Below are 12,720 nucleotides of genomic sequence, written 5' to 3' on the forward strand. Positions count from 1 at the left end.
GGCTGAATACAATAAGGTGCAGGACAAGATAGATGAACAAGAGGAGGGACTGTTCAGTTTTCTAGCAGCACTTTGAGGAGATACAGAGGGCTTAGAACATTCTGGATTGGAAAATAAAATGTTTTCCCGCTTCTAGTATCTCTAATGGCAAAATATTCTCCAAGTAAGCAATAGCCTCAAGAAAAAGATCAAACCAAAGGTCTAGCGATATAATTCTTTATTAAGACCTTAGAAATATTTAAAGTAAACTCTCGTAGCAAGACAAAAGGGCTTTTAAGAATCTTCAGGGTGTTGCCCCGTGGCACTCTGACACCCAAAGTAAAGAGGACCTGTCCTGAAAAGAATTGTGGGTGTGGTTTTCATCTAATAGACTAGACTATAACTTGATACATAGAGAGCCCACACATTTTATTTTTATTGGAGATGTAATTCACATATTATGAAATTCACCCTTTAGGGTGTATAATCTAACAGGTTTTAGTATATCCACAAAGTTGTGTAATCATCACCACTGTCTAATTGCATAACATTTTCCTCACCCCAGTAGAAATTCCGTATCTACTAGCAGTCATTTTCTGTTCACCACTGGCAACCACTAATCTGCTTTCGGTTCTCTGGATTTGCCTATTCTGGACATTTGATGTATGTGGACTAATATTATTTATGGTCTTTTGTGTCTGGTTTCTTTTACTTAGCATGAGGTTTTCACGGTTCATCCATGTTGTAGCATGTATCAGCATTTCACTGTATGAATCTGCCACATTTTGTTTATCCGTTCATCAGCTGATGGACATTTGGGCTGATTCCACTTTTTGGCTATCATGAATAATGCTCCCGTGGAGGTTTATATACAAGTTTTGGCATAGACATATATTTCCATTTATCTTGGGTATATGCCTAGGAGTGGAATTGTTGGACTATATATTCAACAGTAACTGTTTAATTTTTTGAGAAAAGGCAGACTGTTTTCCAAAGCAGCTGCACCACTTGACATTTCCACCAGCAGTTCCAATTTCTCCACATCCTTGCTAATACTTGTTATTATTTTTCTTTTGACAAATGATAGGAAATATGAGGTAATATCTCATAGTGGTTTTGATTTGCATTTCTCTGATAAATAATGTTGTTGAGCATCTTTTCACATGCTTATTGGCCATTTGCATATTTTCTTTCCGCAAATGTCCACCAAATCCTTTTTTAAGGACTTTTAGGTGGGATTATTTCTCTTTTTATTGTTGAGTTATAAGAATTCTTTATATTTTCTGGATTCTAGTCCCTTATCTATGATTTACAAATATTTTCTTCAATTCTGTCCTTCCACTTTACGGTTTTATCTCTTACATTTAAGTCTATGATCCACTTTGAGTTAATTTTTGTGTATGGTGTGAAGAAGGGATCCACCATCATTCTTTGACATACGGGTATCCAGTTTTACCAGCATAATCTGTTGAAAAGACAGTTCTTTCTCCATTGAATTTTCTTAGCAACAGAAAGTCCATAAAATTTTAAGGAATTTGTATCAAAATGAAAAGAGACTTCTGAGCCACCAAATTTCAGTGGGCATGAAGCAGGGTGAGAAAAGTGTTCAGTTGCAAATATGGACTGTTTTTTTTATGGAAAAGAAAGACTTTTCAGAAAGTCAAAGCCAAGAGGCCAAAGGGCAGAGCCAATAGTAATGGATTAGAGTACCACTCCCAGGTAGCAGAAATGAACCCTGGGTCACATCCCCTGCCCCGGCAAGGGATAAGTGGTGACATGTGCCCAGCTGGATTTCAGAATTACTATGAACTAGTGATTAGTCCCTTAACAAAGGAAGTGTCTGCTGCAGTTACCCTGTCCCTGCCTCACCATTGTATGTTGGACGTACAGATGGCAGTTAACTTAGGTTTCTTAGGTCACAATATTCTGGATTTTTAAAAGCCACACCCTGAGTCTCATCCCTATCTGGACTGATGAAAATCATGAAATATTGGACTTTATCCCATATTGGGAGGAAATGAGCATATTTTGTATGTAAGAGAAATGAAAATAATTGTGGCCAGAGAGTGGAATGCAGTAGGTTTAACATGGCCACAAAGCTTTGAGCTCCTCCCATCAAGAGATGGAGTCTATCTCCCTCGTCCTTGCATCTGGGCTGGCAGTGTGACTTGCTTTGACTGGTAGAATATGGTATAAATGACATGGTGTGAGCTAGAACCTAGGCTTTGACCATCTTGCAGCTTCCGGTTTGCTCTTGTAGAACCTTGCCTGAATGTAAGGTAGGCACATAAGGGAACTGGTCTAGCCTACTAGATGTTGAGAGGCCATACAGAAGAGAACTGAGGTGACCCAGTAGACAGCCAGACCGGCTGCAAGACAGTGAGTGAGGCATCTTGGACCTCAGTCCAACAGAATGCTCCAGCTACATACAGCCATATTCTGTGAGTGAACCCAGGCAACCCACAGAATAGTGAGATCACATGGCACTGTGTTCTAAGCCACTAGGTTGTGAAGTGGTTTGTTTTATGTAAACATTATGTTCTGTTCATGTTGAAGAATTCATTGAGAGGCCAGGTGCAAGAAGGAAAGTTGCAAAAACTTCACTGATTAAGGTCTTAATTCGAAGGCCTGACTTGAAGAAGAAAGAAGTCACTTCTTTCTGGACTGGTTTTGCCTTTCTTGTGAGACCCAGAAAACTTGCAGAGGAAGCATTTCCTTCACCCCTTGTGCAGGTGAAAATTACAAAGCAGGGACACTGCAATTAATGAGGGGTTGTGAAGGTCTTTCCTGGACTTTCCTTTGAGTTCTTGGGAAGAAATAGACTATATTCATCCAAAGAATTACAGTTGAAAGTTGCTGAAAATATAACTGGCTTTATTTCTTGAAAAGAACAAAGTTTTTTTTTCAACATTCCCAGGCGCTGCTCCAAGCTAAGGCAGAATCACAGCCATCAGGCCAAGTGTGAGAGCAGGATGGGCTCTGCCCGAGGCTAGAGTCAGGGTTAGAGGCCTTGCCCGCGTGCTGCCTGTGCCTTGGGGGATAGGCTGCGTGTGCATCAGCTCCCACTTCTCTTGTGCGCACTGGTCATCCTTGTTTTCACCGTCCTCCGCCTCTGCCCTACTCTTTGCTCTGACAATGTCTGAGCAATGTTTTCAGTGTCGAGTCTTATACTCTTGCAATAAACTGCTTTTTTTATGCCGAAGGAAAAAAAACAATGGAGGATAAAAGGCCAAAATACAGGTTCCTACTGCTTTTCTGTTATCAGACAAATGTGTTTCCATCCCTTACTTGGACATGGTTTAGTTATTTTAATGAGGTATTAGACTTGCTTCCCCTAGTGAAATCCAATTTAGTGTAATTTAGAGGACTGGGTGACATGATAATCAATTTCCAGTCCTATATTCAAATAGTTCTGTTATGTAAGATTTTATAAACAAGTTAAAAATATTATTCACTACTATCAGAACATTACTTACCCATAAACAGAAAACCTTATTTATTTATTTATTTTAAACATCTTTATTGGAGTATAATTGCTTTACAATGGTGTCTTAGTTTCTGCTTTACAACAAAATGAATCAGTTATATATATACATATGTTCCCATATCTCTTCCCTCCTACGTCTCCCTCCCTCCCACCCTCCCTGTCCCATCCCTCCAGGCGATCACAAAGCACGGAGCTGATTTCCCTGTACTATGCGGCTGCTTCCCGCTAGCTATTTTATGTTTGGTAGTGTATATATGTCCATACCACTCTCTCACTTTCTCTCAGCTTACTCTTCCCCCCTCCCGATATCCTCAACTCCATTCTCTAGTAGGTCTGTGTCTTTATTCCCGTCTTACCCCTAGGTTCTTCATGACATTTTTTTTTTCTTAAATTCCATATATATGTGTTAGCATACGGTATTTGTCTTTCTCTTTCTGACTTACTTCACTCTGTATGACAGACTCTAGGTCTATCCACCTCATTACAAATAGCTCAATTTCGTTTCTTTTTATGGCTGAGTAATATTCCATTGTATATATGTGCCACATCTTCTTTATCCATTCATCCGATGGACATTTAGGTTGTTTCCAGCTCCGGGCTATTGTAGATAGAGCTGCAATGAACATTTTGGTACATGACTCTTTTTGAATTATGGTTTTCTCAGGGTATATGCCCAGTAGTGGGATTGCTGGGTCATATGATAGTTCTATTTGTAGTTTTTTAAGGAACCTCCATACTGTTCTCCATAGTGGCTGTATCAATTTACATTCCCACCAACAGTGCAAGAGGGTTCCCTTTTCTCCCCACCCTCTCCAGCATTTATTGTTTCTAGATTTTTTGATGATGGCCATTCTGACTGGTGTGAGATGATATCTCATTGTAGTTTTGATTTGCATTTCTCTAATGATTAGTAATGTTGAGCATCCTTTCATGTGTTTGTTGGCAGTCTGTATATCTTCTTTGGAGAAATGTCTATTTAGGTCTTCTGCCCATTTTTGGATTGGGTTGTTTGTTTTTTTGTTATTAAGCTGCATGAGCTACTTATAAATTTTGGAGATTAATCCTTTGTCAGTTGCTTCATTGGCAAATATTTTCTCCCATGCTGAGGGTTGTCTTTTCGTCTTGTTTATGGTTTCCTTTGCTGTACAAAAGCTTTGAAGTTTCATTAGGTCCCATTTGTTTATTTTTGTTTTTATTTCCATTTATCTAGGAGGTGGGTCAAAAAGGATCTTGCTGTGATTTATGTCATAGAGTGTCCTGCCTATGTTTTCCTCTAAGAGTTTGATAGTTTCTGCCCTTACATTTAGGTCTTTAGTCCATTTTGAGCTTATTTTTGTGTATGCTGTTAGGGAATGATCTAATCTCGTACTTTGATATGTACCTGTCCAGTTTTCCCAGCACCACTTGTTGAAGAGGCTGTCCTTTCTCCACTGTACATTCCTGCCTCCTTTATCAAAGATAAGGTGACCATATTTGCGTGGGTTTATCTCTGGGCTTTCTATCCTCTTCCATTGATCTATATTTCTGTTTTTGTGCCAGTACCATACTGTCTTGATTACTGTAACTTTGTAGTATAGTCTGAAGTCAGGGAACCTGATTCTTACAGCTCCGTTTTTCATTCTCAGGATTGCTTTGGCTATTCGGGGTCTTTTGTGTTTCCATACAAATTGTGAAAATTTTGTTCTAGTTCTGTGAAAAATGCCACTGGTAGTTTGATAGGGATTGCATTGAATCTGTAGATTGCTTTGCGTAGTATAGTCATTTTCACAATGTTGATTCTTCCAATCCAAGAACATGGTATATCTCTCCATCTATTTATATCATCTTTAATTTCTTTCATCAGTGTCTTGTAATTTTCTGCATACAGGTCTTTTGTCTCCTTAGGTAGGTTTATTCCTAGATATTTTATTCTTTTTGTTGTAATGGTAAATGGGAGTGTTTTCTTGATTTCAACTCAGATTTTTCATCATTAGTGTATAGGAATGCCAGAGATTTCTGTGCATTAATTTTGTATCCTGCTACTTTACCAAATTCATGGATTAGCTCTAGTAGTTTTCTGGTAGCATCTTTAGGATTCTCTATGTATAGTATCATGTCATCTACAAACAGTGACAGCTTTACTTCTTCTTTTCCGATTTGGATTCCTTTTATTTCCTTTTCTTCTCTGATTGCTGTGGCTAAAACTTCCAAAACTATGTTGAATAAGAGTGGTGAGAGTGGGTAACCTTGTCTTATTCCTGATCTTAGTGGAAATGCTTCCAGTTTTTCACCATTGAGGATGATGTTGGCTGTGGGTTTGTCATATATGGCCTTTATTATGTTGAGGAAAGTTCCCTCTATGCCTACTTTCCCAGGGTTTTTATCATAAATGGGTGTTGAATTTTGTCGAATGCTTTGTCTGCATGTATTGAGAAGATCATATGGTTTTTCTGCTTCAATTTGTTAATATGGTGTATCACATTGATTGATTTGCGTATATTGAAGAATCCTTGCATTCCTGGGGTACACCCCACTTGATCATGCTGTATGATCCGTTTAATGTGCTGTTGGATTCTGTTTGCTAGTATTTTGTTGAGGATTTTTGCAGCTATGTTCATCAGTGATATTGGCCTGTAGTTTTCTTTTTTTGTGACATCCTTGTCTGGTTTTGGTATCAGGGTGACGGTGGCCTCGTAGAATGAGTTTGGGAGTGTTCCTCCCTCTGCTATATTTTGGAAAAGTTTGAGAAGGATAGGTGTTAGCTCTTCTCTAAATGTTTGATAGAATTCGCCTGTGAAGCCATCTGGTCCTGGGCTTTTGTTTGTTGGAAGATTTTTAATCACAGTTTCAATTTCAGTGCTTGTGATTGGTCTGTTCATATTTTCTATTTCTTCCTGGTTCAGTCTCAGAAGGCTGTGCATTTCTAAGAATTTGTCCATTTCTTCCAGGTTTTCCATTTTATTGGCATAGAGTTGCTTGTAGTAACCTCTCATGATCTTTTGTATTTCTGCAGTGTCAGTTGTTACTTCTCCTTTTTCATTTCTAATTCTATTGATTTGAGTCTTCTCCCTTTTTTTCTTGATGAGTCTGGCTAATGGTTTATCAATTTTGTTTATATTCTCAAAGAACCAGCTTTTAGTTTTATTGATCTTTGCTATCATTTCCTTCATTTCTTTTTCATTTATTTCTGATCTGATTTTTATGATTTCTTTCCGTCTGCTAACTTTGGTTTATTTTTTTTCTTCTTTCTCTAATGGCTTTAGGTGCAAGGTTAGGTTGTTTATTCGAGATGTTTCCTGTTTCTTAAGGTAGGATTGTATTGCTATAAACTTCCCTCTTAGAATTGCTTTTGCTGCATCCCGTAGATTTTGGGTCGTCATGTCTCCATTGTCATTTGTTTCTAGGTATTTTTTGATTTCCTCTTTGATTTCTTCAGTGATCACTTCGTTATTAAGTAGTGTATTGTTCAGCCTCCATGTGTTTGTATTTTTTACAGATCTTTTCCTGTAATTGATATCTAGTCTCATAGCATTGTGGTCGGAAAAGATACTTGATAGAATTTCAATTTTCTTAAATTTACCAAGGCTTGATTTGTGACCCAAGATATCTATCCTGGAGAATGTTCCATGAGCACTAGAGAAAAATGTGTATTCTGTTGATTTTGGATGAAATGTCCTATAAATATCAATTAAGTCCATCTTGTTTAATGTATCATTTAAAGCTTGTGTTTCCTTATTTATTTGCATTTTGGATGATCTGTCCATTGGTGAAAGTGGGGTGTTAAAGTCCCCTACTATTATTGTGTTACTGTCGATTTCCCCTTTTATGGCTGTTAGCATTTGCCTTATGTATTGAGGTGCTCCTATATTGGGTGCATAAATATTTACAATTGTTATATCTTCTTCTTGGATTGATCCCTTGATCATTATGTAGTGTCCTTCTTTGTCTCCTCTAATAGTCTTTATTTTAAAGTCTATTTTGTCTGATATGAGAATTGCTACTCCAGCTTTCTTTTGGTTTCCGTTTGCATGAAATATCTTTTTCCATCCCCTTACTTTCAGTCTGTATGTGTCTCTAGGTCTGACGTGGGTCTCTTGTAGACAGCAAATATACGGGTCTTGTGTTTGTATCCATTCAGCCAATCTGTGTCTTCTGGTGGGAGCATTTAGTCCATTTACATTTAAGGTAATTATCGATATGTATGTTCCTATTCCCATTTTCTTAATTGTTTTGGGTTCGTTATTGTAGGTCTTTTCCTTCTCTTGTGTTTCTTGCCTTTAGCAGTTGTTGTAGAGCTGGTTTGGTGGTGCTGAACTCTCTCAGCTTTTGCTTGTCTGTAAAGGTTTTAATTTCTCCATCAAATCTGAATGAGATCCTTGCTGGGTAGAGTAATCTTGGTTGCAGGTTTTTCTCCTTCATCACTTTAAATATGTCCTGCCAGTCCCTTCTGGCTTGTAGAGTTTCTGCTGAAAGATCAGCTTTTAACCTTATGGGGATTCCCTTGTGTGTTATTTGTTGTTTTTCCCTTGCTGCTTTTAATATGTTTTCTTTGTATTTAATTTTTTACAGTTTGATTAATATGTGTCTTGGCGTATTTCTCCTTGGATTTATCCTGTATGGGACTGTCTTTGCTTCCTGGACTTGAATAACTATTTCCTTTCCCATATTAGGGAAGTTTTCAACTATAATCTCTTCAAATATTTTCTCAGGTCCTTTCATTTTCTCTTCTTCTGGAACCCCTATAATTCGGCTGTTGGTGCATTTAATGTTGTCCCAGAGGTCTCTGAGACTGTCCCCAGTTCTTTTCATTCTTTTTTCTTTATTCTGCTCTGCAGTAGTTATTTCCACTATTTTATCTTCCAGGTCACTTATCCGTTCTTCTGCCTCAGTTATTCTGCTGTTGATTCCTTCTAGATAATTTTTAATTTCATATATTGTGTTGTTCCTTGTTGTTTGTTTCATCTTTTGTTCTTCTAGGTCCTTGTTAAATGTTTCTTGCATTTTGTCTATTCTATTTCCAAGATTTTGGATCATCTTTACTATCATTATTCTGAATTCTTTTTCAGGTAGACTGCCTATTTCCTCTTCATTTGTTAGGTCTGGTGGGTTTTTATCTTGCTCCTTCATCTGCTGTGTGTTTTTCTGTCTTCTCATTTTGCTTATCTTACTGTGTTTGGGGTCTCATTTTCGCAGGCTGCAGGTTTGTAGTTCCAGTTGTTTTTGGTGTCTGTCCCCAGTGGCTAAGTTTGGTTCAGTGGGTTGTGTAGGCTTCCTGGTGGAGGGGACTAGTGCCTGTGTTCTGGTGGATGAGGCTGGATCTTGTCTTTCTGGTGGGCAGGTCCACGTCTGGTGGTGTGTTTTGGGGTGTCTGTGGACTTATTATGATTTTAGGCAGCCTCTCTGCTAATGGGTGGGGTTGTGTTCCTGTCTTGCTAGTTGTTTGGCATAGGATGTTCAGCACTGTAGCTTGCTGGTCGTTGAGTGAAGCTGGGTGCTGGTGTTGAGATGGAGATCTCTGGGAGATTTTCGCCATTTGATGTTATGTGCAGCTGGGAGGTCTCTTGTGAACCAGTGTCCTGAAGTTGGCTCTCTCACCTCAGAGGCACAGCACGACTCCTGGCTGCAGCACCAAGAGCCTTTCATCCACTCGGCTCAGAATAAAAGGGAGAAAAAATAGAAAGAAAGAATTAGTAGAAGAAAGAAAGAAAGAAAGGAGGGAGGGAGGGAGGGAGGGAGGAAAGGAGGAGGGAAGGAAGGAAAAAAAGAAGATAAAGTAGGGCTTTCCTGGTGGCGCAGTGGTTGAGAGTCCGCCTGCCGATGCAGGGGACACGGGTTCGTGCCCCGGTCCGGGAAGATCCCATATGCTGTGGAGCGGCTGGGCCCGTGAGCCATGGCTGCTGAGCCTGCGCGTCCGGAGCCTGTGCTCCGCAACGGGAGAGGCCACAACAGTGAGAGGCCCTCGTACCGCGGAAAAAAAAAAAAAAAAGATAAAGTAAAATAAAATAAAGTAAGATAAAATATAAAAGTTATTAAAATAAAAACATAATTATTAAGAGAAAATAAAAACAAAAGCAAAAAAAACCGGACGGATAGAGCCTTAGGACAAATGGTGGAAGCAAAGCTATACAGACAAAATCTCACACAGAAGCATACACATACACACTCACATAAAGAGGAAAGGGAAAAAATCATAAATCTTGCTCTCATAGTCCACCTCCTTAATTCGGGATGATTCGTTGTCTCTTCAGGTATTCCACAGATGCAGGTACATCAAGTTGATTGTGGAGCTTTAATCCGCTACTCCTGAGGCTGCTGGGAGGGATTTCCCTTTCTCTTTGTTCTCACGGCTCACAGGGACTCAGCTTTGGATTTGGCCCCGCCTCGGCGTGTAGGTCGCCGGAGGGCGTCTGTTCTTTGCTCAGACAGGGCGGGGTTAAAGGAGCAGCTGATGCGGGGGCTTCAGCTCACTCAGGCCGGGGGAGGGAGGGGCATGGAGTGTGGGGCGGGCCTGCACGCCGGCAGACGCCGGCAGACGCCGGCATGACGTTGCAGTAGTCTGAGGCGCGCCGTGTGTTCTCCCGGGGAAGTTGTCCGTGGATCCCAGGACCCTGGCAGTGGCGGGCTACACAGGCTCCCCGGAAGGGAGGTGTGGATAGTGACCTGTGCTCGCACACTGGCTTCTTGGTGGCGGCAGCAGCAGCCTTGGCGTCTCCCGCCCGTCCCTGGAGCTCCTTTAAGCAGCGTTCTTAATCCCCTCTCCTCGCGCACCAGGTACGTGGGGGGTTTCTTGCCTTTGGGGAGGTCTGAGGTCTTCTGCCAGCGTTCAGTAGGTGTTCTGTAGGAGTTGTTCCACGTGTAGATGTATTTCTGGTGTATCTGTGGGGAGGAAGGTGATCTCCGCGTCTTACTCTTCCGCCATCTTCCCGGAAGCCCCAGAAAACCTTTTTTAAAAGAGGATTTTTAAATGCACATTTAAGAAGTTCATGTAATATAGTGGGTATTACAGTCATATGATCCCTGGCCCCATTTCTCAGCAGTAACTGATAGTAAGAGGCCTTTTTAAAAAAATGTATCCTTGTGGACATTGTTATACAAGTACAAGCGTATTATACACACGTGCATCTCTCCTCAACCGAGAAGACCCAGCACCCCTTCTAATGTCCCCTTTGCTGTCATCAGGTGAAATTCATAAATACTGGTCTTAGGCCAAGTTCCCTAGAAAATGAAACATGTGGCAGGGATTAGGTGCTGATGCTTTATTTAGGAGGCCCAATTCCAAGGCCTTCACTGAGAGTGAAGACAAGAAGCGGGCAGGAGGCAGGGAAGCAAGGCAGGTGATGCATGATGACACCGGCTGCTGCTTCATGAAGCGCAGAGAGACACGGCCAGTCACCTAGCAGGTGTGCAATCACATGGGATGCCTCTCAGGATATACGGTGCATGGCGGGTCCACAGGAAGGAGGCAGAGGAAGGTTATCTGCCCAGCTCCTTCCTGTGATCATCTCCCGTTTGGCTCCACAAAGGTTTCAATAAATCGCCTACAGATAAGGGTTGCTCAGGTCATCACCTTTAGCAGCTGCTCAGGTCACCTATGCCCTACAGAGCGGCGTTTCATCCAAGTCTGGCATTGATGAGAGAACCCAGAAATGCAAGTATGTCTCTCCTTAGCCTGGCTGCCTGGCAGCAGCCCAGGGGAGAGGTCAGGGGAAGCAGCGTTTCCAGGCAAGCAATGGATTGGCTCTAAGTGGCAGAAACACTTAGGTCAAGCAGAGCTGTCTGTGGTGATGCCTGAAGTTGAATAAGCGGGTGAAAAGTCTGGGAGACCAGCCAATCGCATTGAGGGAATCTGAGGAGATACACAGGATGTGCCTAGTAGAGTAATCTAACTTACATGCACTCAGAAATTTGTTTTAATTGATATCCTCTAATTGTAAAGAAGTTTTGGAAAAGATTAATGATAATAAAATAATATGCATTTCAATATGGAGAAGCTGGGGTACTACTACACTGAAAGACAAAATGAAGTAGTCGAATATTTGACTTTTAGTTGGATTCAGCATGAATGAGGCACATATAATAGCCGTCATGTGTTTGACTCAAGTACCACAAACACACTCGCTACCACTGACTTGTTTTTATAAAATGTTTTATAAAATGCCCTGAGCAAAACAAAAAGACAACCTTCTTCCATATGCATGGTAGTTGTATACCTAGAAAATTCAGAATATATTGAATGAGTCAAAAAATGTTTTCATTTGTAAAATGTAGTCAGGTCTAGGCTCAGATCATTATACGTGTTTTTCACCTAACTCAGCAGGCACAAAAATTGTGTGGGAAAGGGTTCTATTGGATGTGAGGACTATCGTCACATTGCAGGGACTCTAACCAACCCTGGCTCTTGTTCATCAAACTGATAGCGTCATACTCCTGCACCCCTTCCCCCGCCCCAGCCCCATCATTGTGACAACACCACTAGCACAGACTTCAAATGCCCCGCAGTACCATTCTTCTTGAGAACCACTTCTTTTTAAAGAACAAATGGACTAGATATCTACATATCTATATCTGCATTTTTCAGAACTTGCATTTAGAAATCTTGTCCATATTAGATGGACCATGCTTTGTAACAGCTGCAGAATATTCTGATGCATTGGTGAGCCATGATTTATTTCGCTCTATCGACGGTCACGTGGACCTTTCCAGCTTCTTGTTACGAATGTTGCTGCAAAGATGATCTTTATACATTAGCCTTTGTGCACTTCTGTAATATATCTGTAGGACAAATTCCCATAAGTCAAAAGGTACATGTATTTGTAAATTTTTATAGATATTGCAAAATTGCCCTCCAAATTATTGCCAAATATATACCTACTAATGGGTGTATAAATGCCTGTTTTCCCATCACTTCCCACCACTAAGTATTGTGGAAGCTTTAATCTTGGCCAATTGGTTCTTTAAAGATAAAAACGAGAAAGTTTAAATATCCTATTTAAAGCCATTTTCAGATCATTTTATATTACCTAGGAGCCCCCAGCCTTGATTTGTCTTTTATACAGGACACTCACGTGGAAAAGAGATTGGACTTTCAGTGTTTTCTAGAGTAGAACAGGGTGATGACTAAAATTGACACAGACGTTAAGTTTTGGCTCTACGAGTGTAAGAATTTTCTAACAACTCTAGCCATCCGGCAATGGGATGGCTGGCCTCAGGAGATAAGGAGCCTCCTCCGTATAGCTGAAAATTTTCAATTTCAGGTGGAATGAACAAGTACAAGG

The sequence above is a fragment of the Leucopleurus acutus genome (genome assembly GCF_964270905.1).
Source record: "Leucopleurus acutus genome assembly, chromosome: 17".
Taxonomy (NCBI): Eukaryota; Metazoa; Chordata; class Mammalia; order Artiodactyla; family Delphinidae; genus Leucopleurus; species Leucopleurus acutus.